A 25,329-nucleotide genomic window follows, 5' to 3' on the forward strand; every position below is an offset into this window, starting at 1 on the left:
GTAGTTGTTTTTTTTTTAATAGCCTTAGCCTACTGTTGTTGTTTGTTGTTTGAGTCACCAGTCCGTAGACTGGTTTGATGCAGCCCTCCACGCCACCCTATCCTGTGCCAACCTTTTCGTTTCTATGTAACTATTGCATCCTACATGTGCTTGTCATGTCCGTACCTTGGTCTACCCCTACAGTTCTTACCGCCTACACATCGTTCTAAAACCAACTGAATAAGTCCTGGGTGTCTTAAGATGGGTCCTATCATTGTATCTCTTGTTCTCATCCAATTTTTTCTGAAGTTGTTCTCTGTAGGCAGCTCCCTCGGAAGCTTCTGTCTACCTCAAGCTGTCCAACTTGAGGGAGGACGCGATCGGCTGTAATATTGGAACAATTAGTAATACCGCCTGGTGTAGATATACTATATATGGGCTTCTTTTCGATTGTGAATAGGCCTAGAGATATTCGGTCCTGGCTTTGTTGCCCGGGGTAGGCGGGACGTTTCTACCAGGCTGTGCTTCCCTCCTACAGGTCAGGGACAAAGTCTTTCGTGAGACTTAACCGGCTGTCTTCCGGTCTGGGCCTTTAGGTACGCCCTGAAATACACCTAGACGTTCTAGGATTCCTCTTTAACTAGGCTTCTCTTCTCTTCCCTTACAAGGGCCTTAAAACAGCAGGAAGTGAGAGAGGGTACCTGACCGTGAGGCAAGTGCCTATGGCCCTAAATACTGCGACTAAAATGAACTTAAAGAGCTAGCAAGAGACCTGGAATCTGACAAGTCGTGGAAACTAGTCCCTAATTTATATGTTTCCTTCTTTATGCCCTTTTATGCAATGCTATTAGAGGCAGATTACGGTGGGTCTCCTTGCTACTGCAGAAATCCACCTGAAGGCCGAACGTCCCTTGCTCTCATTCGAAAGTGGCTAGAGTCCACGAACAGTTCTCTGCCTTGGCAGCTAGAGGAAGGATGGGACTTCCTTCAGGTAAGCGGTGGTCGCTCCCGGGGGCGTCGCGACGACGGCGGCTGCCCCTAAATGTCGGCATGGAGAGGGAGCTGAGGAAATGCTGTCCATGGAACACACCTGCGCCAGGACGCCCTGAACAAGGCGGGCAGCACTTCTTTCATTTGAGGAGCAGCATTAATCCTTTGGCTATCCCTTCCTACCTTGAACTGAACCTTCCGCCGCCCCCACGGGACGCAGGGTGCACGAGAAAGGAGCTAGGAAGCACGTCCCCAACTTATCGCCGCGCAGCCCACCCGACAGCTAGCCACTGCTGTTTCCTGCGCGGTCCGAGTAGCCTGATACACTCCGCCATTCGGGAAAATTTAACACATTCGCATCATTCATTCATCACACATCACATCACATCATCAAGCACTAAGCTCCGGCTACCAAGAACCCAGCACCCAGAACGCTAGTTACCCTGCCGCTAACTGCGATACCTACGCTCCAACCAAGATTTAGGGTTCTATCAGAGAGCCCCTTCACCACGGGAATAGGCCACCTGCAACACAGCCTATTTCAAATCAACAATCGCTAACTGCCACCAACAATAGGCAGAAACTGCAATCGCCTGCTAGCCAAGTTACGGCAGGCCCAAGCAATTTGTCAGAGCCCTCAGTGTGGTCACTGGTTCGAGGCTTGTCCCGTTGAGATACGTCAAAACTAAACCTGCTTCGACCGTGCCCACTGAGTGAGCACCTAACAACGCGCCGGTCCTCTTATTGAGTTTGACCGTTCCAGTGTTTTATCATAAACACCCAAGTCCCCCAGCCCATACCAGCCGTCAGGACCACCTTGGTGGATTGAGTAGCCAAGACACTGACATTCCCACCTCAAACCATGTCCAGGAAACCCCCAACCACCCCCAATTTCGACCAACCTCTCCAAATTCGCACCAATAACCGTGACACCTGGTACGATCCTTTTATTTTTCCAATGCCTTACGACCAGTACCCATCCAGACACACCCGATTCCACCACCGCCAACGCACATACCTAGCCATCCAGCCAGTCATAAAGCACGTCCAGCTCTTAGAGGAGCTCTCTAATGGATGCATAACTGTTTTCCCTATGGATATTGAGGGCAGCTATAGCGCCATTCTTGAACACCTAAAAACTAGGGACATCCGTTACAGAGTATGCATTGGGTACGCGCCAGACGCCGAAGTAGCTACCCAAACTGAGCTGGACGCAACACACACACCACTAACATTCACAAAAACCACACAAACTCACTTAAACCAAGAGCATCAGACAGTACAAACAGACGACCCTCCAATCATCTTGGACTCACCCCTCTCCCCCCCGCCAGAATCCGAACCCGGGACTGAGACCCCATTAATCTCACAACCGGGCACGGAAACACTCCCCCCCCCCACCAGCATCCGAACCCGGGAATGAGACCCCATTAGTCTCACAACCGGGTACGGTAACACACTCCAGATACACTCAGACTGGGAGCAGGCGTAAAAAACCTGCCCCTAAGTCAACGCCGCTCACATCCAACACCTACACTTCAGAGACACGAACACGCCCCCCCCCTCACACAACACTCATTACACAATGTTTCAATTGTCTTCGACTGAACCACTCTGCAGCCTCGTGCTCAGAGGCTCAGCGGTGTAATCGGTGTGGCGGTCCCCATCGTCACACTGAGTGCACTGTACCACGCAGCCAGCCGAGGTGCGCGAACTGCCAAGGCAGTCACGCCGCCTCATTTCCTGGCTGCCCGTTCTTGAAGAGGGCAATTCGAGACCATTACAGACGCGCCAGGCACTTACAGACTCACCACTACACACCACAGACACCACTCAGCCACAATACACTGCATCATTCGAACCCAGGACCTTCTACCAACGCCCATACGACCCAGCCCTGCCAAGCTTCCCACGCCCTGATCAGTCTTCTTACCAAGCTAATATCAACTCCGGATCAGCCTCTACTTCCCATGCCTGCCAAGCAACTGATCCTCAACTAAATTAAATCCCGCCCTGCATACCGCCCCCGCCCAGTAACAAGCTAAGACCTCACTCCTCACTTCCTTAAAGCACTGGAACTCACGGAATCCGAGGCGGGAGCACCACTTAAATGCTGCTAATTAACAATGCTGTACTTTCCAACTTAACACCTATAGATGCTGTAAAATTATTACTTAACATCCGCAGATACTTGCACTTTAAAGTAAAGTGCAAGTTGCGATCAGTTGACACGATGAAGCGTTACAGACTTCCAAACGTAACATATGCTAGGCAAACCCTGCTCCAACAGGGTGAGCCACATCGTCCACAAAAACAGCTGTGCTAGCCATGGTTACTGAATGTAAATTCTCCTAGGTACCAACACACATACATACTACTTACACAAATAGTTAAGCAACATCGGGAATGGCCACCCAGTGGATGGGTGACCACAACAAGTACACTCACACATACATTCAACAAAACACATACATTAACAACACCATTTACTGAAAATAACACACAACAAATAAATCAAACATACGAGCTTTCACAAAACTGCAACATAACATTAAAGGCCGACAGAGGAGTCTCGAAGAGACACCGGCATCGGCACAACACTAACACCTATCTCTCGAGATAGGTGTACCATACCGAACCCTGGGGATTTAACACATTCGCACCGTGACCATGGCTGACACTGCAACAGCATCGGCAGCATCCGCACCCGCCTCGGCTCCGGCCCAGGCGTCGCCCAAGAAGAACAAGGCTTCCGCATCCAAGAAACCTCGCACCAAGCCTGCACATCCGAAAACCTCCGAGATGGTGGGCAGTGCCATCAAGAGCCTCAAGGAGCGAGGTGGATCTTCTCTCCAAGCTATCAAGAAGTACATCTCTGCCAACTACAAGGTGGACTCTGAGAAGCTGGCCCCATTCATCAAGAAGTACCTGAAATCTGCTGTGGCTTCCGGAGAGCTGGTCCAGACCAAGGGGAAGGGAGCTTCAGGTTCCTTCAAACTCGCCTCAGCTGCCAAGCCGGAGAAAGCCAGCGCAGCCCCTGTCAAGCGGTCCGCCGCCCCCAAGGAGAAGCGCATCCCCAAGGCGAAGAAGGCTGGGGGAGCCAAGGCTGCAGCCAAGAAAGCCATTTCCAAAAAGCCTGCTGAGAAGAAGAAGGCAGCTCCTGCTCCCAAACCAAAGCAGAAGGCTCCTTCCAAGGCTAAGAAGGCCGCCAAGGTGCCCACTAAGAAACCTAAGGCACCTAAGCCTAAAAAGGCCGCTAAGCCCAAGGCCTCGCCTAAAAAGGCACCTGCAAAAAGGAAGTGAGAACCCTCGAGGTTCTTACACTACCCGTGCACCTCTTGCTCTCACGAGAGCGGAGGTTGCAAAAACGGCCCTTATCAGGGCCATCACCTTCTTTCTAAAAGAGCCTATGAAGTCTTTGAATGTGAACCCTGGCCTCTCTCCTACCTCTGTCTCATAAAGAGGCAAGTGTGCACAAGTGCCCCACTACTCTCTTATTATTATTATTATTATTATTATTATTATTATTATTATTATTATTATTATTATTATTATTATTATTTAGTATTTTCTTTACTGTTATTGCACTTGGAGTTTTCCTTAATCCCCTTGGCACAACAACCACCATCAAGATTTATATACTTTGTTATTATTATTATTATTATTATTATTATCAACATCGCCTTTATTATTCAGTATTTTCTTTACTATGATTGCTCTAGGACTCTTCGCATCGTCCTGTGGAATAAAAAATAAAATAAAAAAACCCACCGCCATCCAGATGTATATACTTTGTCGTTGTTGTTATTATTATTATTATTATTATTATTATTATTAAGTTTTGTGTCTACTGCGCTTGCACTTGGAAGGTTCACATCATCCCCTGGAAACAACAACAACCACCACCACCACCATCATCATCATCAAGATTTATATTATTATTATTTATTTCCTTTTAAAGAATATTTTAATTCACTGCCCGTGCTAGCTCAGAGACTACGACTGCTCTTTCTGGGATATTTTGGTGGCCCTGAAAAGGGCCGTTTGGTGAAAGGTCCAGCGTTAAGCTAGCTCTGGACTTAGGCACGCTCCCCTCGGATGCGGCGGGCGAGCTGGATGTCCTTTGGCATGATGGTGACACGCTTGGCATGGATGGCACACAAGTTGGTGTCTTCGAAAAGACCCACCAGGTAGGCTTCGCTGGCCTCCTGCAAGGCCATGACGGCCGAGCTCTGGAAGCGCAGGTCGGTCTTGAAGTCCTGAGCTATTTCTCTCACGAGCCGCTGGAAAGGCAGCTTGCGGATGAGCAGCTCGGTGCTCTTCTGGTAGCGCCTGATCTCACGGAGGGCCACGGTACCGGGCCTGTACCGATGAGGCTTCTTCACTCCACCCGTGGCAGGCGCGCTCTTACGGGCAGCCTTGGTTGCCAGCTGCTTGCGGGGGGCCTTGCCTCCGGTGGATTTACGTGCAGTCTGCTTCGTCCGGGCCATGACGTACGGTACTCACTGTCGACACGCTGCAGGGAGAATAACAGGAGCTCGCTCCCGCTCGCCTTGTTTTATTCCTTCGCTTCCCCCTCCCTGTGCTGCTGCAGCGCTGCCATTCGCTAGCCAGTTGCCGACGTCACCGGGGCCAGGCTCGTTCAACAAAAGCACAGGCAAAAGCGGGGCCTGGCACATTCGAGCTCTGAACTCGCTGTTGTACTGATCTACCATGACCGGACGAGGCAAGGGAGGAAAGGGACTCGGCAAAGGAGGCGCCAAGCGTCACAGGAAGGTGCTCCGAGACAACATCCAGGGCATCACCAAGCCTGCCATCAGACGTCTCGCCCGCAGAGGTGGGGTCAAGCGTATCTCGGGCCTAATCTACGAGGAGACTCGTGGCGTGCTCAAGGTTTTCCTGGAGAACGTCATCCGGGATGCCGTAACATACACCGAGCACGCCAAGAGGAAGACCGTGACCGCCATGGACGTAGTGTACGCCCTCAAGAGACAGGGACGTACCCTTTACGGTTTCGGCGGTTAGATCTCTTCCGAGCGTGCTCCCGGCAGGGGGCATGCAGTGTTTAAAAAAAACGGCCCTTTTCAGGGCCACCACTTACCTCTCAAAAGAGCTTTGTGTCCCGTGTCCAGTACTCCTCTAGCATTGCTTGTGCAGCACTTCTTCCTAGGAGGTACTGTACTGTACTGTACTGTACAGTACACTTCTCCTCGAGCCCTGCAGAGAAGAAAATATGCCCTCAACGTTAGTAATGAAGTCTAGTCTGAAGTTTATTTTTAATGGACACTAGATATCTGTATCTGATCCTCTTTCTTTCTTTCTTTCTTTCTTTCTTTCTTTCTTTCTTTCTTTCTTTCATTCAGAAACTAATCACTTGGCTTCTTTCTAAATAAATAAATAAATAAATAAATAAATAAATAAATGCTAAAACGTGCCTATTCCTCTGGTTCATTCTACTCTGATAACCTACTCCAGTTTTGAAGGTTATACCGTAAACTGGTATGATATTAAAAGTACTTCTTATGCAACCTTCCTTCCTTCCTTCCTTCCTTCCTTCCTTCCTTCCTTCCTTCCTTCCTTCCTTCCTTCCTTCCTTCAATTAATGAACTGTGTAATATATCATTAAGTTGGCTAGGCTATTTTCTGTCCTAAACACTAAATTCCAGCATCTGTTGCTACTGAAGGGACACTAAACACAATTCTTCTCTTTGCTGTTGTTGTTCTTGGTTTCACTATTATTATTATTATTATTATTATTATTATTATTATTATTATTATTATTAGAGACCTGTATGTACTGTACTGTACTGTACTGCTCTTTCTCTTTTGACACCTCCTTTACTACTGAGCAATAAAGCCTGACAAGCAACTCTTTCCTTAACCAGCTGGTGGCCCTGAAAAGGGCCGTTTTTTAAATTTTTGCCTGGGAAACCAAGGCTAAGGCAATTAAGCCTTCTTCTCGGTCTTCTTGGGCAGGAGCACTGCCTGAATATTGGGCAGCACACCTCCCTGGGCAATGGTCACACCAGACAGGAGTTTGTTTAACTCCTCATCATTACGTATGGCCAACTGCAAGTGACGGGGGATGATCCTCGTCTTCTTGTTGTCACGGGCTGCATTGCCTGCCAACTCAAGAACTTCAGCAGCCAGGTACTCCATGACCGCAGCCAGGTACACGGGAGCACCAGCACCCACTCGCTCTGCATAGTTTCCCTTGCGGAGGAGACGGTGGATACGCCCGACAGGAAACTGCAGGCCTGCACGGCTGGAACGGCTTTTGGACTTGCCCTTAACTTTTCCTCCCTTGCCTCGTCCTGACATGATGCTCTGCTAGTCTGCTTCGCACCAAATGGTATTGAAGCCACCTCATCAGAGGTCCCGAGGGACCAATGATGCTTTTAGCCCGTCGACCAATTAAAGGCCTTGAGTGCTGTTTCTTAGTAGGATGTTAAATGGCATAATGGTAGTGTGGAATGTGGAGTTTTGTAGGGGGGTCGTAACTGACCAGAATATGGTCTGGGGGGGTGCCCAGAAGGGCGGGGGTTGGGGAGAGGCGTTGGTTCTCTAGTTAATAGAGGCCAACGAGGAGCAGTATCGGGTGGATGGTCACCCATCCAGTAGGTGACCACGCCCAATGTTGCTGTCATAAAATGTTGTTGGGGATTAACCTAATTGTAGGGAGGAAGGTTAGGGCAGTCTGAGTGGGTGATGGTGTAACGCGAGGTGAGGAGTTAAACGTCTGGGAACTGGGTGTTGCTTGAACTGGGGGGGATTAGTTGATAATCAACTGGCGGCTTGGCATGGTCTGGTTAAGGGACGTGAGGAGGTGGATAAGGAGAAGGTTGAGCAGGGTAGGATTATCAAGACTTGGCGGGGCGGGGGTGTAGGTGGGAGTTGGGTTTGAGGTGTTGGTGGAGCGGAGGAAGGGCTGAGGAGCTGTGGAAGGGTGTGTGTGTAGGTGGCGTGCGTGTTTGTAGTGCGCCTTAATTGCCTGCTTTAGATATGGGCAGCCAGGGTAGGAGGCTGCGTGACTGCCTTCGCAGTTAGCGCACCTCGGCTTGGTTTTTGGTAAGGTGCAGGCAGTGTGGCGGTGAGCGCCACCACATCTGTTGCACCTGGTAGCCTCTGAGCATGAAGCCGCAGAGTGGCCCAGTTGCAGGCAATTGTAGCACTGTGTAATGAGGGAGGAGGGGCGTGGGCGTGTAGGTGTACTGTGAGTGTTAGGTGTTGGTGTGGGTTTCAACCGGGAAGCAGGTTTGTTACGCCTGCTCCCGGTTTGAGTGTATTTGTTGGTAGATACCTTGTCCGGTTGTGAGACTAATGGGGTCTCACTTCCGGATTCGGTAGATGGTGGGGAGTCCGCAACCTTGGCCGGTTGTGAGGCTAATGGGGTCTCACTTCCAGGTTCAGTCACGGGCTCGGTAGGCGGAGGGGGGTATGTGACCTTGGCCGGTTGCGAGACTGATGGGGTCTCACTTCCGGATTCGGTAGGTGGTGCAGTGTCGGTGAGTGTGGGAGAGTGGTGGTCGGGAGGGATGGTAATATCGGACTGAGTGCTCGCATCCACAGATTGTTCTTCAAGTTGCAGAACCAGAACCAGCCTCCTCAAAGGTCCCGAGGGACCAATGAGTGATTTTAGCCCGTCGACCAATATTTCAGGCCTTGAGTGCTATTTCATAGATTCTTATTGAAGGGACATGACGGTTTAGGTGAACTGGTATAGTTGTGCGGGGATCGAACTGGCCAGGATATGGCCTGGGCCCCAAGTGGGGCCGGGGGTGCCCTTAATAGGGCAGAGGTTGTGGGGGGTCGTTGGCACTCTGTGACTAGTGACCAACGAAGGGGGGGGGCGGCAACATCAGGTGGATGGTCACCCATCCAAGAAGTGACCATTCCCAATGTTGCTTCATAACAAATTTAGAAGATGGACATAATTATAGGAGGAAGTAAGGGGAGTCCGAGAGGGTGCAGGTGTGCGGGGGGTAAGATGAGGAGTTGATTTCTTGGAACAGGGCGGTGTGTGAGCAGGGGGGGGATTAGCTAACGATTAGCTGGCGGCTTGGCATGGGCTGGTTAAGGGACGAAAGTAACTGGATGAGGAGTAAGTTGAGGAGTGTGGAATTGTCAAGACTTGGCAGGGCGGGGTTTACGGGAGGTGGAGGAGCAGGGTTCGAAGTGGTGGGGGGGCAGAGGAGAGGCTGAGGTGTGTGTGAGGTGGGTGAGTGTAGGTGTTGAGAGTGTCTGTGATGTGCTCTAATTGCCCGCTTTAGGTATGGGCAGCCAGGGTAGGAGGCTGCGTGACTGCCTTCGCAGTTAGCGCACCTCGGCTTGGCTTTTGGTAGCGTGCAGTCAGTGTGGCGGTGGGCACCACCACATCTGTTGCACCTAGTAGCCTCTGAGCATGAAGCTGCAGAGTGGCCCAGCTGGAGGCAATTATAGCACTGGATGATGAGTGAGGAGGGACGGTGGCGTGTAGTTGTGCTGTGAGTGATAGGTGTTGGTGGGGGAATTGACCGAGAGGCAGGTTTGTTACGCCTGCTCCCAGTTTGAGTGTACTTGTGCAGTGTTGCCTTGTCCGGATGAGAGACTGATGGGGTCTCACTTCCGGACTCGGTGGATGGTTGAGAGTCAGTGACCTTGGCCGGTCGTGAGACTAATGGGATCTCACTTCCGGGTTCGGTCACAGACTCGGTAGAGGGTGGGGAGTCGGGTACCTTGGCCGGTTGTGAGGCTAATGAGGTCTCACTTCCGGGTTCGGTAGGTGGTGTAGTGTTGATGAATGTGGGTGAGTATGTGCCAGGAGGGATGGTGATGTCGGACTGGGAGGGTCTGGAGATCTTGGGAGGGAGGCGGGAGAACAGCGTTTGGGTGCTCGCGTCCACAGATTGGGCTTCAAGATGACATGTATATGGGAGCAGCTTGTGGTGAGCAAGCCGATTCCAAAGTTTTTGAAAACTGCGATCGGAGTCCGTAAATATGATTACGTAACCGTTCTCAAGTTCTTGCATCAATTGGATGTGCTTAGTGACAGAAGCAGTAGCCATGGACACGAGCTCTCGGAATTTATTGAGGGGAAGGAAATCCTTCATGGGTGGGATGACCAAAGGTAGGAGTGAGGTATTGAGTTCTAGAGCAGAGTGGTAAAGTGGTTTGCAGAAGGGGTCTTTGGATTTAAGGTTAGGTGAGGCGGAATCAGTTGGGGGATTGGAAGATGGTGATTTACGCGAGGGCGTATCTGAGACGGTGGTGAATATTGGTTCGGACGGGAGGATTAAAGGACGAGATTTTACTTGTGAGGAGAGGTCCATGTCTGAAGTTGTCAGGGTCCCAGCTACTCAGTCCACCGGGATTGACCTGACAGGGGGGGGGGGGTAGGTAAGGAAGGAGTGCTGGGTGGGTCAAACTCCGAAGAGGACCAAGTATAGCGCGCTCAGTGGGCACCAGTCGTGTCAGGTATAGTTATACGGATCACGCCGGGACAAGACACGAGCAGGCGTTCCACTGAGCGGTAAACAAATTTGCTTGGTGGTACAGGGCAGCCCGAAGGCAGGGTGGCTTGGTTGACGATGTGGCCTGACGAGGAGCTGGTGCTGATGTGAGAGACCGCGGAACGACTGGACCCAGAGTATATCCAGGAAGTCGGACCGCGCTGGGAACTTGGCAGGCTCGACGCTGATTGGCTGAGCCTTGTGACCACCAGTTTTGTACTCTGGCAGGTTACGCGAGGCAGCGAGCCAGCCAATGAGGCTGCAGCTAGTTCGCCCCCATTGGCTAGTACGACACAGGCGTTTTCTTTCAAATACACGCTGAAACCGGGTGCCCCCAGCCATTATTCGTTTGGATTCTCAGTAGCTACACGAGACAACCATGCCTCCTAAGACTAGCGGAAAGGCCGCCAAGAAAGCCGGCAAGGCCCAGAAGAACATCTCCAAGGGAGATAAGAAGAAGAAGCGCAAGAGGAAGGAGAGCTACGCCATCTACATCTACAAAGTACTTAAACAGGTACACCCTGATACTGGCATCTCCAGCAAGGCGATGAGCATCATGAACAGCTTCGTCAACGACATCTTCGAGCGTATCGCCGCGGAGGCTTCCCGTCTGGCCCACTACAACAAGCGCTCCACCATCACTAGTCGGGAGATCCAGACTGCCGTCCGTCTCTTGCTGCCCGGAGAGCTGGCCAAGCACGCCGTCAGCGAGGGCACCAAGGCAGTCACCAAATACACCAGCTCCAAGTAAGGAGCTACAGGGAATAACCACCCTTCTTAAGAAACGGCCCTTTTCAGGGCCACCACACCTTTAAAAAAAGAGCAGTTGTGTTAGCCTCTTACCCTTAAGCAAACCAAAGGCAAGTTAAAAGGGGGACATCACATCAAAGTGGTTAGCATTGTTACTTTAAGGTCAAAAGAAATTAGAAAACCTCATAATAATAATAATAATAATAATAATAATAATAATAATAATAATAATAATAATAATAATAATAATCGTCGTCGTTAACACCATCATAGCCGGACGGATTATTCAGTCCTTTTGCCGCTTGAAACGACAATCGCACCGCCGTCAAGAACAACAACAACTACTACTACTACTACTACTACTACTACTACCACTACCACGGGGCCCTGGGTCTTTCTTTCTTTTCTTTCTTGAGGAGATTGGTTGGGATTGAATGTAGGCCCTGGGTCGAGTTGGGGTTAGGTTACGACGAAGTGAGGTTAAAACTACTCGGGTTAGGTTCCGCCGCGCCCCGCCGCGCGCGCTCAGTACCGCCCTCGTACGCTCCTCCATCGCGATCTCCGAGCAAAGTCTCGTCTCGACAACGCGCCCGCCCACCTCCAAAGAATAAATAACCGTTGCCTTCTGTACACATGCATCAATGAAGACTTCCTTTCTCGCCAACGGCCATACCATGTTGAATACACCGGTTCTCGTCCGATCACCGCAGTTAAGCAACATTGGGCGTGGTCAGTACTTGGATGGGTGACCGCTTGGGAACACCACGTGCCGTTGGCTCAATTCCCTTTTTACCTACTATTCTGATCTCTAAATAACCCTTTATCATCAACTTTAGCCTTACGGCTGCACAAATGTCGAAATTGATCGATTTTTGTTACATGTGAAACTAACCAGATGTTCTTAACTTTCCAACATGATTCAAGTTTATTGTAGATACTTAACTTCCTCCGAGGTGCCCGCCTAACCTGACCTGATGATGATGATGATGATGATGATGATGATGATGATGATGATGATGATGATGATGATGATGATGATGCGAGAGAGAGAGAGAGAGAGAGAGAGAGAGAGAGAGAGAGAGAGAGAGAGAGAGAGAGAGAGAGTGTGTGTGTGTGTGTGTGTGTGTGTGTGTGTGTGTGTGCTGTTATTTTTCTTTTAGGTTAGTGCAGCATAGTGTGCCCTGTCTGTAGGCGGCCCCTCACGGATTCTTAACTCTTCATTCTACTACGTCCTATTTCGCGTAAGATTACAGGTAAGAAGGGTAATCAGTGCCAGGGCGGAACGTGGGTTCGAATCTCCCTGCCCGCCAAGAAAATCGCGAGGAAGATGGTTTCCAAACAACGTCATCGACACTGTCGTGATAACAATGAAAGCCGTGTCCTAGCAACCGCACGCCGCATGTAGCAGCCCTTCAAAGAGGCGAAAAATGATTTCATTTTATGTTCTTTCAGGTAAGATAAGATACTATCGCTGACCCGTTGATATAACGACGACGTTCGGTAATAAGTTGCAAGTCTGTTGTGCGCTATTTTCTGCAGGTAACTGGGCGTCTCTCATAAGCTTGCTTACGAACGATGATGTACTAGTGCAGGAGAGTGACCCTTGTGCGCGTGTTCCGACAAATCGTAGCATTGACTCCCAGGACTTTGCATTTCTACCTAAGATGAGACGGTTTCCTAATAAGACTGAGAAAGTAACGTTTTCAACGACAAGTGTTAGTTGAAAGTGTCGTGACGTTTTAGGTTAGGTGACGTGAGGAAAGTGCTCGATTTCAGTAGCCTGCACGTCGGCTGACCGACCTTTCGGCAAGTGATGAATTCCATAGAACTAACCTCAACTCCCCATATCATTACCGTTACCGTCCTGGATTTAAATAGGCCATTCTGAGCTCAACTTGGCGAGTTCGATTCCGGTTCACTCCCTTGGTATTTGAATGGCCAAATACGTCGGCCTCATGCCTGTAGATTTACGGGCACGTAAAATAGAAGAACTCCTGCGGGACAAAATTTCGCCTCAGCGGCGTCTCCGGAAACGGTAAATAGTAGTTAGTGGGGCGTAAAGTAAATAACATTTTTCACTACCTACCACTACTACTTCCTGTTAGGCCGGTAGGGATTTTTCGTACTTCGGCAATAATACGTCCATTTGCCCAGCACCTGAACACTGCGTACCTGTACGTCCTACTTTTTCCTCCTTACCTTAGTACTACCGGTTAGAATTCAAAGAATAGGGAGGTTAGGTATCCTGCGTCTAACACGGTCGCCCTTTCACTGCTACCCGGGTCCTATATCCTCTTTTCTGCTGAAGACAAACACCTCAACTTCTCTTCTTAATGTTAATAACTACAATCATCATCTTCATTACCTGATTGCTTTCACGAGTTCGCAGGAATTGATAGGCCTAGAATGGAGACCCTGTACTAAGACATGATTGCAGCGAACCGAGAAAAGGGGCATAAACTGATCGTGGATCTGCTAACTTCAAGCTAAATTACGCACACTTTTATCATCACCAGTCTTGAAAACTGGGAAGGAGGCCTGCATCTTCTCATTACAGGGTAGATGCTAGATATTTCGGGTGCAATATACTGCAGGTTAGGCTTGGATCACCTAAACTAATTAAGAAAAAATAAAAATCTTGAGGTACCGTACCGGTACTGGTCTGGTCTAGTCATACGAAGAGTAACCCTAGCGCAGCTGGCCTAAAAATCATCAGGTCCCTTTACGCATATCCTCCCATGAATGTAAATGACTCGGTATCCCTCATTACGGTACTTCAATTGATATTTGAGGGAAGAGGACTCTTAAACCTCCTGTTTTCTTCACAGGGTATTCTTTTACAGCACAAACTTGAGTAATAGTAGTAGTAGTAGTAGTAGTAGTAGTAGAAGAAGAAGAAGAAGAAGGAAGGAAGGAAGGAAGGAAGGAAGGAAGGAAGGAAGGAAGGAAGGAAGGAAGGAAGGAAGGAAGGAAGGAAGGTTGTAGTCAGGAAGGGCATCCAGCCGTATAATCACACCGAATCCACATGGCGAGAGAAGTTGTGTTAACCGTGCATCTACCCTCTGTTAGATCCTTCCTTCCTTCCTTCCTTCCTTCCTTCCTTCCTTCCTGATTTCCATCTGCAAGTAAGAATTGAACGTCCAACGTGTTAACCCAACACGTATTCCTGCAATTCCCGGCGTCGTTCGGACCAGGAGAAAGAAAGAAAGAAAGAAAGAAAGAAAGAAAGAAAGAAAGAAAGAAAGAAAGAAAGAAAGAAAGAGAGAAAGAAAAAGTTCCTTACACGTCGAAAGGGACATAGCATTCTCGCGGTTTCGCACTTTACTGACCTTATTCTTTTTTGAGGTTAGGTATGCCGCTGTACTTGTAAGTCAAAGAAGTAATTGCGTAGCCTTTTTGTAATTACATTCGACGTAACCTCAAACTTTAATACTATTATTTGATGTCAGTTCACGCGATCGTCTTCGTTCTATGCTGCTAATAGTGTGATCGATTCTCGGCGCAGCCAGTAGGTTATTTTAAGGAGGCATACTCTCACTTAATGGCAGCTTTGAAACCAAAGGTCGGTTACGAAAGTTAGGTAAAAGTCGTCGTCGTCGACATAGTAGTAGCGGTAGTTGTTTTTTTTTTAATAGCCTTAGCCTACTGTTGTTGTTTGTTGTTTGAGTCACCAGTCCGTAGACTGGTTTGATGCAGCCCTCCACGCCACCCTATCCTGTGCCAACCTTTTCGTTTCTATGTAACTATTGCATCCTACATGTGCTTGTCATGTCCGTACCTTGGTCTACCCCTACAGTTCTTACCGCCTACACATCGTTCTAAAACCAACTGAATAAGTCCTGGGTGTCTTAAGATGGGTCCTATCATTGTATCTCTTGTTCTCATCCAATTTTTTCTGAAGTTGTTCTCTGTAGGCAGCTCCCTCGGAAGCTTCTGTCTACCTCAAGCTGTCCAACTTGAGGGAGGACGCGATCGGCTGTAATATTGGAACAATTAGTAATACCGCCTGGTGTAGATATACTATATATGGGCTTCTTTTCGATTGTGAATAGGCCTAGAGATATTCGGTCCTGGCTTTGTTGCCCGGGGTAGGCGGGACGTTTCTACCAGGCTGTGCTTCCCTCCTACAGGTCAGGGACAAAGTCTTTCGTGAGACTTAACCGGCTGTCTTCCGGTCTGGGCCTTTAGGTACGCCCTGAAATACACCTAGACGTTCTAGGATTCCTCTTTAACTAGGCTTCTCTTCTCTTCCCTTACAAGGGCCTTAAAACAGCAGGAAGTGAGAGAGGGTACCTGACCGTGAGGCAAGTGCCTATGGCCCTAAATACTGCGACTAAAATGAACTTAAAGAGCTAGCAAGAGACCTGGAATCTGACAAGTCGTGGAAACTAGTCCCTAATTTATATGTTTCCTTCTTTATGCCCTTTTATGCAATGCTATTAGAGGCAGATTACGGTGGGTCTCCTTGCTACTGCAGAAATCCACCTGAAGGCCGAACGTCCCTTGCTCTCATTCGAAAGTGGCTAGAGTCCACGAACAGTTCTCTGCCTTGGCAGCTAGAGGAAGGATGGGACTTCCTTCAGGTAAGCGGTGGTCGCTCCCGGGGGCGTCGCGACGACGGCGGCTGCCCCTAAATGTCGGCATGGAGAGGGAGCTGAGGAAATGCTGTCCATGGAACACACCTGCGCCAGGACGCCCTGAACAAGGCGGGCAGCACTTCTTTCATTTGAGGAGCAGCATTAATCCTTTGGCTATCCCTTCCTACCTTGAACTGAACCTTCCGCCGCCCCCACGGGACGCAGGGTGCACGAGAAAGGAGCTAGGAAGCACGTCCCCAACTTATCGCCGCGCAGCCCACCCGACAGCTAGCCACTGCTGTTTCCTGCGCGGTCCGAGTAGCCTGATACACTCCGCCATTCGGGAAAATTTAACACATTCGACATTCATTCGATTCGCAGCTCAGCGCTCGTGCAGTGCAGTCCTGTAAGCACTCAGCTCCAGCTACCAAGAACCTAGCACCCAGAACGCTAGTCATCCAGTCACCAGCTGCGATACCTACGCTCCAGCCAAGTCACAGGAGCCCCTTCACCACGGGAATAGGCCACCTGCAATACTGCCTATTTCAAACCAACAATTGCCAACTGCCGCCAACAATAGGCAGAAACAGCAATCGCCTGCTCGCCAAGTTCACGGCAGGCCCAAGCAATCTGTCAGAGCCAAGCAATTGTCAGAGCCCTCAGTGTGGTCACTGGTTCGGAACTCGTCCCGTTGCGACACGGTAAAACTACACTTGTTCCGACCGTGCCCACTGAGTGAGCACCTAAACCGCGCGCCGGTCCTCGAAAGAGTTTGACCGTTTCCAGTGCTTCATAGCACCCCAGAACCCACCAAGCACATTCCCTAACCCTGAGTCGGGTCAATTCTGGTGGATTGAGTAGCCAGAACCCCGGCCCCTCCCATCCAGCCATGTCCACAGACTCCAGCTTTGACTACAGCAACTGGTCCTGGAAATCTCCTAGCAATCCAAAAACTGAAACTCCCATCACCGAAGAAGATTATGAAATTCCGTTCCATTACATACGTTTTGATTCTCCATTCCCTACCTCTGAAAAATGCGACGTCCTAATAATTCCACTCCAAACAGCCGGACCAGTACCACTTACCAGGAAAGCAGTTTTACAATCCATCAAACCCATCCTGGAAGACTACATAGCAGTGGCAGAAGAAACTCATAACAACCTTCTCCTGATCACTCCAATCAAAAATAAATTCACCTCCATTATCATGAAAACCATCCAGAACTCAGGACTCCCGCCACCCATCATGATCAACCCCATCCACTGTACATCAAACCCAAGTTACACCCCCGCACCCTATCCAGAAACACAAGACGTCAGTACCATAACCGACCCCGAACCACCCGTCCAAACCGTACCAGTTCCATCACCGCCACCACCACCGCCTACCCAATCCACAGAATCTCAAACAAACCCACAGCCACCACTCAAAGACACTCACACACAAACAAAAAACAGACACAGAAAACCACCTCACACAGCACCACTTCACCACCGAACCCAGGCACCTACACACTCATCCCTCATCACACAGTGCTTTAATTGCCTGGAATTAAACCACGTAGCAAATTCCTGCGCTAAACCTACCAGATGCAATAGGTGTGGCGGTTCTCACCATCACACAGATTGCAAGGTACCACGTGAGCAGGCGAGGTGTGCCAACTGCCAAGGCAGTCATGCCGCCTCGTTTCCTGGCTGCCCTTACATCAAGCGCGCAATTAAAGCACACTACAGACGCTCCAGACACTTGCATCCTACCACTCAACCACCCCCACCACTCATCCAACCGACCCCACCACCTAAGCAACCGAACCCAGGACCCATGACTACCCACCCAGCACCGCCCACTCCAGACATAACCGCACTCTTACAGCTCTTCCTACTCAACCTCATTTCCACCCAGGCCGGATCACTACCCACGCCTACCCCGCAAAACCACACCACCCCCCAGTAACCGCCCCCCCCCGCCCCCACCAAGTCACTTTTCCCCACCAAGACAAGAGCAAGAACCATGAAATCTCTCACTTCCTAAAAAGCGACCTTCTAGCCTACCAAGCCCACCATACCATAATACAGCCAAAACACCCAATCAAAACCACCACCACCACCAAAAAGTAAGACCACCACAACCAAAAAGCACTGGAAACAAAACCGACGCCGAGGCGGGACTTTAATTAAGCTGCAAACACATATGCTGTACTTCTAAATTAATAGTATTACAAACACCGAATACTCATGAATACAAACGTATTCTAGCAAAAAATCCAGCGGCAAGGCCCGATCAACCAAGCAACATCGGGCGTGGCTAACGTTTGGATGGGTGACCACCCAGGCCTAGCCCTTGCCGCTGGCACAAAAAGCAATTTAGAAATTTTTAATAACATCCAGCCATGGCACGCATAGAATAAGGTTGAATTTTTCCATAATACCACTCAACAGCACCCACTTTACCGTAATATTTCCACCATTTTATTATTATTATTATTATTATTATTATCAACCAAATATATTTTATTCCTTTTATACTTATTTACTACAACAGGCCAGGTGAGGAGCGCGGCATAGCGCACCGGTACTGGCACCGCAACCGGCACCCCCTAAGGGGTGTCCAAACTGAACATATGGAAAATTTAACACATTCGCACCGTGACCATGGCTGACACTGCAACAGCATCGGCAGCATCCGCACCCGCCTCGGCTCCGGCCCAGGCGTCGCCCAAGAAGAACAAGGCTTCCGCATCCAAGAAACCTCGCACCAAGCCTGCACATCCGAAAACCTCCGAGATGGTGGGCAGTGCCATCAAGAGCCTCAAGGAGCGAGGTGGATCTTCTCTCCAAGCTATCAAGAAGTACATCTCTGCCAACTACAAGGTGGACTCTGAGAAGCTGGCCCCATTCATCAAGAAGTACCTGAAATCTGCTGTGGCTTCCGGAGAGCTGGTCCAGACCAAGGGGAAGGGAGCTTCAGGTTCCTTCAAACTCGCCTCAGCTGCCAAGCCGGAGAAAGCCAGCGCAGCCCCTGTCAAGCGGTCCGCCGCCCCCAAGGAGAAGCGCATCCCCAAGGCGAAGAAGGCTGGGGGAGCCAAGGCTGCAGCCAAGAAAGCCATTTCCAAAAAGCCTGCTGAGAAGAAGAAGGCAGCTCCTGCTCCCAAACCAAAGCAGAAGGCTCCTTCCAAGGCTAAGAAGGCCGCCAAGGTGCCCACTAAGAAACCTAAGGCACCTAAGCCTAAAAAGGCCGCTAAGCCCAAGGCCTCGCCTAAAAAGGCACCTGCAAAAAGGAAGTGAGAACCCTCGAGGTTCTTACACTACCCGTGCACCTCTTGCTCTCACGAGAGCGGAGGTTGCAAAAACGGCCCTTATCAGGGCCATCACCTTCTTTCTAAAAGAGCCTATGAAGTCTTTGAATGTGAACCCTGGCCTCTCTCCTACCTCTGTCTCATAAAGAGGCAAGTGTGCACAAGTGCCCCACTACTCTCTTATTATTATTATTATTATTATTATTATTATTATTATTATTATTATTATTATTATTATTATTTAGTATTTTCTTTACTGTTATTGCACTTGGAGTTTTCCTTAATCCCCTTGGCACAACAACCACCATCAAGATTTATATACTTTGTTATTATTATTATTATTATTATTATTATCAACATCGCCTTTATTATTCAGTATTTTCTTTACTATGATTGCTCTAGGACTCTTCGCATCGTCCTGTGGAATAAAAAATAAAATAAAAAAACCCACCGCCATCCAGATGTATATACTTTGTCGTTGTTGTTATTATTATTATTATTATTATTATTATTATTAAGTTTTGTGTCTACTGCGCTTGCACTTGGAAGGTTCACATCATCCCCTGGAAACAACAACAACCACCACCACCACCATCATCATCATCAAGATTTATATTATTATTATTTATTTCCTTTTAAAGAATATTTTAATTCACTGCCCGTGCTAGCTCAGAGACTACGACTGCTCTTTCTGGGATATTTTGGTGGCCCTGAAAAGGGCCGTTTGGTGAAAGGTCCAGCGTTAAGCTAGCTCTGGACTTAGGCACGCTCCCCTCGGATGCGGCGGGCGAGCTGGATGTCCTTTGGCATGATGGTGACACGCTTGGCATGGATGGCACACAAGTTGGTGTCTTCGAAAAGACCCACCAGGTAGGCTTCGCTGGCCTCCTGCAAGGCCATGACGGCCGAGCTCTGGAAGCGCAGGTCGGTCTTGAAGTCCTGAGCTATTTCTCTCACGAGCCGCTGGAAAGGCAGCTTGCGGATGAGCAGCTCGGTGCTCTTCTGGTAGCGCCTGATCTCACGGAGGGCCACGGTACCGGGCCTGTACCGATGAGGCTTCTTCACTCCACCCGTGGCAGGCGCGCTCTTACGGGCAGCCTTGGTTGCCAGCTGCTTGCGGGGGGCCTTGCCTCCGGTGGATTTACGTGCAGTCTGCTTCGTCCGGGCCATGACGTACGGTACTCACTGTCGACACGCTGCAGGGAGAATAACAGGAGCTCGCTCCCGCTCGCCTTGTTTTATTCCTTCGCTTCCCCCTCCCTGTGCTGCTGCAGCGCTGCCATTCGCTAGCCAGTTGCCGACGTCACCGGGGCCAGGCTCGTTCAACAAAAGCACAGGCAAAAGCGGGGCCTGGCACATTCGAGCTCTGAACTCGCTGTTGTACTGATCTACCATGACCGGACGAGGCAAGGGAGGAAAGGGACTCGGCAAAGGAGGCGCCAAGCGTCACAGGAAGGTGCTCCGAGACAACATCCAGGGCATCACCAAGCCTGCCATCAGACGTCTCGCCCGCAGAGGTGGGGTCAAGCGTATCTCGGGCCTAATCTACGAGGAGACTCGTGGCGTGCTCAAGGTTTTCCTGGAGAACGTCATCCGGGATGCCGTAACATACACCGAGCACGCCAAGAGGAAGACCGTGACCGCCATGGACGTAGTGTACGCCCTCAAGAGACAGGGACGTACCCTTTACGGTTTCGGCGGTTAGATCTCTTCCGAGCGTGCTCCCGGCAGGGGGCATGCAGTGTTTAAAAAAAACGGCCCTTTTCAGGGCCACCACTTACCTCTCAAAAGAGCTTTGTGTCCCGTGTCCAGTACTCCTCTAGCATTGCTTGTGCAGCACTTCTTCCTAGGAGGTACTGTACTGTACTGTACTGTACAGTACACTTCTCCTCGAGCCCTGCAGAGAAGAAAATATGCCCTCAACGTTAGTAATGAAGTCTAGTCTGAAGTTTATTTTTAATGGACACTAGATATCTGTATCTGATCCTCTTTCTTTCTTTCTTTCTTTCTTTCTTTCTTTCTTTCTTTCTTTCTTTCATTCAGAAACTAATCACTTGGCTTCTTTCTAAATAAATAAATAAATAAATAAATAAATAAATAAATGCTAAAACGTGCCTATTCCTCTGGTTCATTCTACTCTGATAACCTACTCCAGTTTTGAAGGTTATACCGTAAACTGGTATGATATTAAAAGTACTTCTTATGCAACCTTCCTTCCTTCCTTCCTTCCTTCCTTCCTTCCTTCCTTCCTTCCTTCCTTCCTTCCTTCCTTCCTTCAATTAATGAACTGTGTAATATATCATTAAGTTGGCTAGGCTATTTTCTGTCCTAAACACTAAATTCCAGCATCTGTTGCTACTGAAGGGACACTAAACACAATTCTTCTCTTTGCTGTTGTTGTTCTTGGTTTCACTATTATTATTATTATTATTATTATTATTATTATTATTATTATTATTAGAGACCTGTATGTACTGTACTGTACTGTACTGCTCTTTCTCTTTTGACACCTCCTTTACTACTGAGCAATAAAGCCTGACAAGCAACTCTTTCCTTAACCAGCTGGTGGCCCTGAAAAGGGCCGTTTTTTAAATTTTTGCCTGGGAAACCAAGGCTAAGGCAATTAAGCCTTCTTCTCGGTCTTCTTGGGCAGGAGCACTGCCTGAATATTGGGCAGCACACCTCCCTGGGCAATGGTCACACCAGACAGGAGTTTGTTTAACTCCTCATCATTACGTATGGCCAACTGCAAGTGACGGGGGATGATCCTCGTCTTCTTGTTGTCACGGGCTGCATTGCCTGCCAACTCAAGAACTTCAGCAGCCAGGTACTCCATGACCGCAGCCAGGTACACGGGAGCACCAGCACCCACTCGCTCTGCATAGTTTCCCTTGCGGAGGAGACGGTGGATACGCCCGACAGGAAACTGCAGGCCTGCACGGCTGGAACGGCTTTTGGACTTGCCCTTAACTTTTCCTCCCTTGCCTCGTCCTGACATGATGCTCTGCTAGTCTGCTTCGCACCAAATGGTATTTTACCAAGCAGCTATTCTCATAGGTCCCGAGGGACCAGTGAGGAATTTTAGCCCTTCGACCTCGTTTTTGGGCCTTGAGTGCTTTTTCTTCATATTTTTTTTCCGATGACTTCACTTTGTTGGTTGTAGCTGATTTGCAGTTTCTAAGTCTTCACTGGTCAGGATATGACCTGGCCCCTTGCGGGGCGGTTGGAGAGGTAGACGTTGATACTTCGTAAACGGAGCCCAACGTAGTCAGAAGAGGAGGGTCACCCATCCAGGCGGTGACCACTCCCGATGTTGCTTCAAAATCATGACGCTTGTTTACATTTACAGGACGAGGTAGTAGGTTGGGAAAGAGGAGGTTATTTTCTTGGTGTTACAGTTGGCGTAGGAGTTGAATATCTTGGCGGGTCAGGTTACTGGATAAGAAGTTGCTGACTTGGCATGGCGGGTGCTTGGAGAGAGAGGAGCGGAGATAGGAGACTTAGTATTGATAGAAGGATGGAAGTACTGTCTTGGCGGGGCTGCGGGGTGAAGGGAACTTGGTTTAGGAGTGGAGATGGATTATTGTTCGTGTGTAGGTGTTGTGCGTGCCTGTAATGTGCTCTAATTGCCCTTTTGAAGAATGGGCAACCAGGGAACGAGGCGGCATGACTGCCTTGGCAGTTTGCACACTTCGGCTTGGCCTTGGGTACCTTACAATCTGTGTGGCGGTGATCACCCCCACACCGATTGCAGCGGGTGGCTTCCGTGCACGTAGCAGCGGTGTGATTTAGTTTGAGGCAATTATAGCACATTGTGACTATTGAGGAGTGTGCGTGCGTGGGTGGGTGGGGGCGTGAGGTAGGGTGTTTGAGTGATGTAGACTTGGGGGCAGGTTTCTTACGTCTGCCTTTGGCCTGTGTGTATGGAGCTGGGTTTTCAGGCCCAGAACATGTATCTGTGAGAGGAGGAGGAGGGTTGGTCTGAACTTGTGTGGATTGGGTAGGTGGGGGTGGTAGGGGTGGTGGTGGTGGTGGTGGAACCGGGTTGGTTTGGGTTTCGGAGTGACGAGTGTCAGGATTTGTGGGGTCAGTTTGGGTGCCTTCGTCAGCTTCGTCAAATAAATAGACTTTGCTATAGAGGACTTGGAGATCACGGCGTTCCAGTTCGAGGGCGAAATCTGTGATTGCCTCATGGTTCAGAAAGAAAAGGATGATGTAGCCATTGGGAAGTTCCTGGATGAGTTGGATATGTTGTCGGAAGGAATTAATAGGAGGTAGAAGGTACTGGCGGTATTGTTTCATGGCGGGTTTGTTTCTGGGATCATAGTTACCGGGGAGTGGGATGGTGATGGGGCTTAGATCGGACTTGACTGCGTCGGAATAGTAGGAGAGGCGGCGTGTGGGGTCGGACAGGGGAGGAGGTGTATCTGAGGACGGGTGTCGTGACATGGCTGAGATAATCGGGGTCTCGGCTACTCAATCCACCGAGATTTACCCGATGAGGGGTGTTGGAGGGGGGTAGGAGCGCAAGGAAAGAAGAGAAAAGGAAAAGAAAATGGTCAAACTCCTTGGAGGACCAGCGTCTGAAATGGCGCACTCAGTGGGTACCAGTCGTGTCAGGTGTAGTTAAACGGATCACGCCGGGACAAGACACGAGCAGATACGCACTGAGCGCTAGACAATTGCTCTTGTTTTCTTCTTTGGCTCCGTAGTGTGCCTGCACGATGGCAGGCAGGCTTGGCGGAAGATGCTTGGCAGGTAGTCTACAGGCTGCAGGCGCAGGGGCTAGCAGCGAGCAGGCAGGATTCTTGGCGGCCGGTGCGGGCGAGCTGGCGGCTTGGCAGGGAGCTGGCTCGGTCCGTAGATGCTTGGCAGTTGGCCTATGTAGCGCTTGGTCAGGGGCTGGCAGCGAGCAGGCAGGGTGCTAGCCGGGCGATGATGGCGAGCTGGCGGTTAGACTTGCCCTTAACTTTTCCTCCCTTGCCTCGTCCTGACATGATGCTCTGCTAGTCTGCTTCGCACCAAATGGTATTTTGCAGCCTTGTGACCACCAGTTTTGTACTCTGGCAGGTTACGCGAGGCAGCGAGCCAGCCAATGAGGCTGCAGCTAGTTCGCCCCCATTGGCTAGTACGACACAGGCGTTTTCTTTCAAATACACGCTGAAACCGGGTGCCCCCAGCCATTCGTTTGGATTCTCAGTAGCTACACGAGACAACCATGCCTCCTAAGACTAGCGGAAAGGCCGCCAAGAAAGCCGGCAAGGCCCAGAAGAACATCTCCAAGGGAGATAAGAAGAAGAAGCGCAAGAGGAAGGAGAGCTACGCCATCTACATCTACAAAGTACTTAAACAGGTACACCCTGATACTGGCATCTCCAGCAAGGCGATGAGCATCATGAACAGCTTCGTCAACGACATCTTCGAGCGTATCGCCGCGGAGGCTTCCCGTCTGGCCCACTACAACAAGCGCTCCACCATCACTAGTCGGGAGATCCAGACTGCCGTCCGTCTCTTGCTGCCCGGAGAGCTGGCCAAGCACGCCGTCAGCGAGGGCACCAAGGCAGTCACCAAATACACCAGCTCCAAGTAAGGAGCTACAGGGAATAACCACCCTTCTTAAGAAACGGCCCTTTTCAGGGCCACCACACCTTTAAAAAAAAGAGCAGTTGTGTTAGCCTCTTACCCTTAAGCAAACCAAAGGCAAGTTAAAAGGGGGACATCACATCAAAGTGGTTAGCATTGTTACTTTAAGGTCAAAAGAAATTAGAAAACCTCATAATAATAATAATAATAATAATAATAATAATAATAATAATAATAATAATAATAATAATAATAATCGTCGTCGTTAACACCATCATAGCCGGACGGATTATTCAGTCCTTTTGCCGCTTGAAACGACAATCGCACCGCCGTCAAGAACAACAACAACTACTACTACTACTACTACTACTACTACTACCACTACCACGGGGCCCTGGGTCTTTCTTTCTTTTCTTTCTTGAGGAGATTGGTTGGGATTGAATGTAGGCCCTGGGTCGAGTTGGGGTTAGGTTACGACGAAGTGAGGTTAAAACTACTCGGGTTAGGTTCCGCCGCGCCCCGCCGCGCGCGCTCAGTACCGCCCTCGTACGCTCCTCCATCGCGATCTCCGAGCAAAGTCTCGTCTCGACAACGCGCCCGCCCACCTCCAAAGAATAAATAACCGTTGCCTTCTGTACACATGCATCAATGAAGACTTCCTTTCTC

General features: G+C 49.6%; 1 non-coding gene across 1 annotated transcript; it reads left to right on the forward strand.

Moving 5' to 3' along the window:
* The first annotated feature begins 11,866 nt into the window (after positions 1–11,866).
* Positions 11,867–11,985, forward strand: LOC137501348 (5S ribosomal RNA). The gene has a single exon (XR_011018498.1). It is a non-coding gene; the product is annotated as a 5S ribosomal RNA (ribosomal RNA).
* Positions 11,986–25,329: the final 13,344 nt, after the last annotated feature.

Source organism: Anabrus simplex, chromosome 6 (genome assembly GCF_040414725.1).
Source record: "Anabrus simplex isolate iqAnaSimp1 chromosome 6, ASM4041472v1, whole genome shotgun sequence".
Taxonomy (NCBI): Eukaryota; Metazoa; Arthropoda; class Insecta; order Orthoptera; family Tettigoniidae; genus Anabrus; species Anabrus simplex.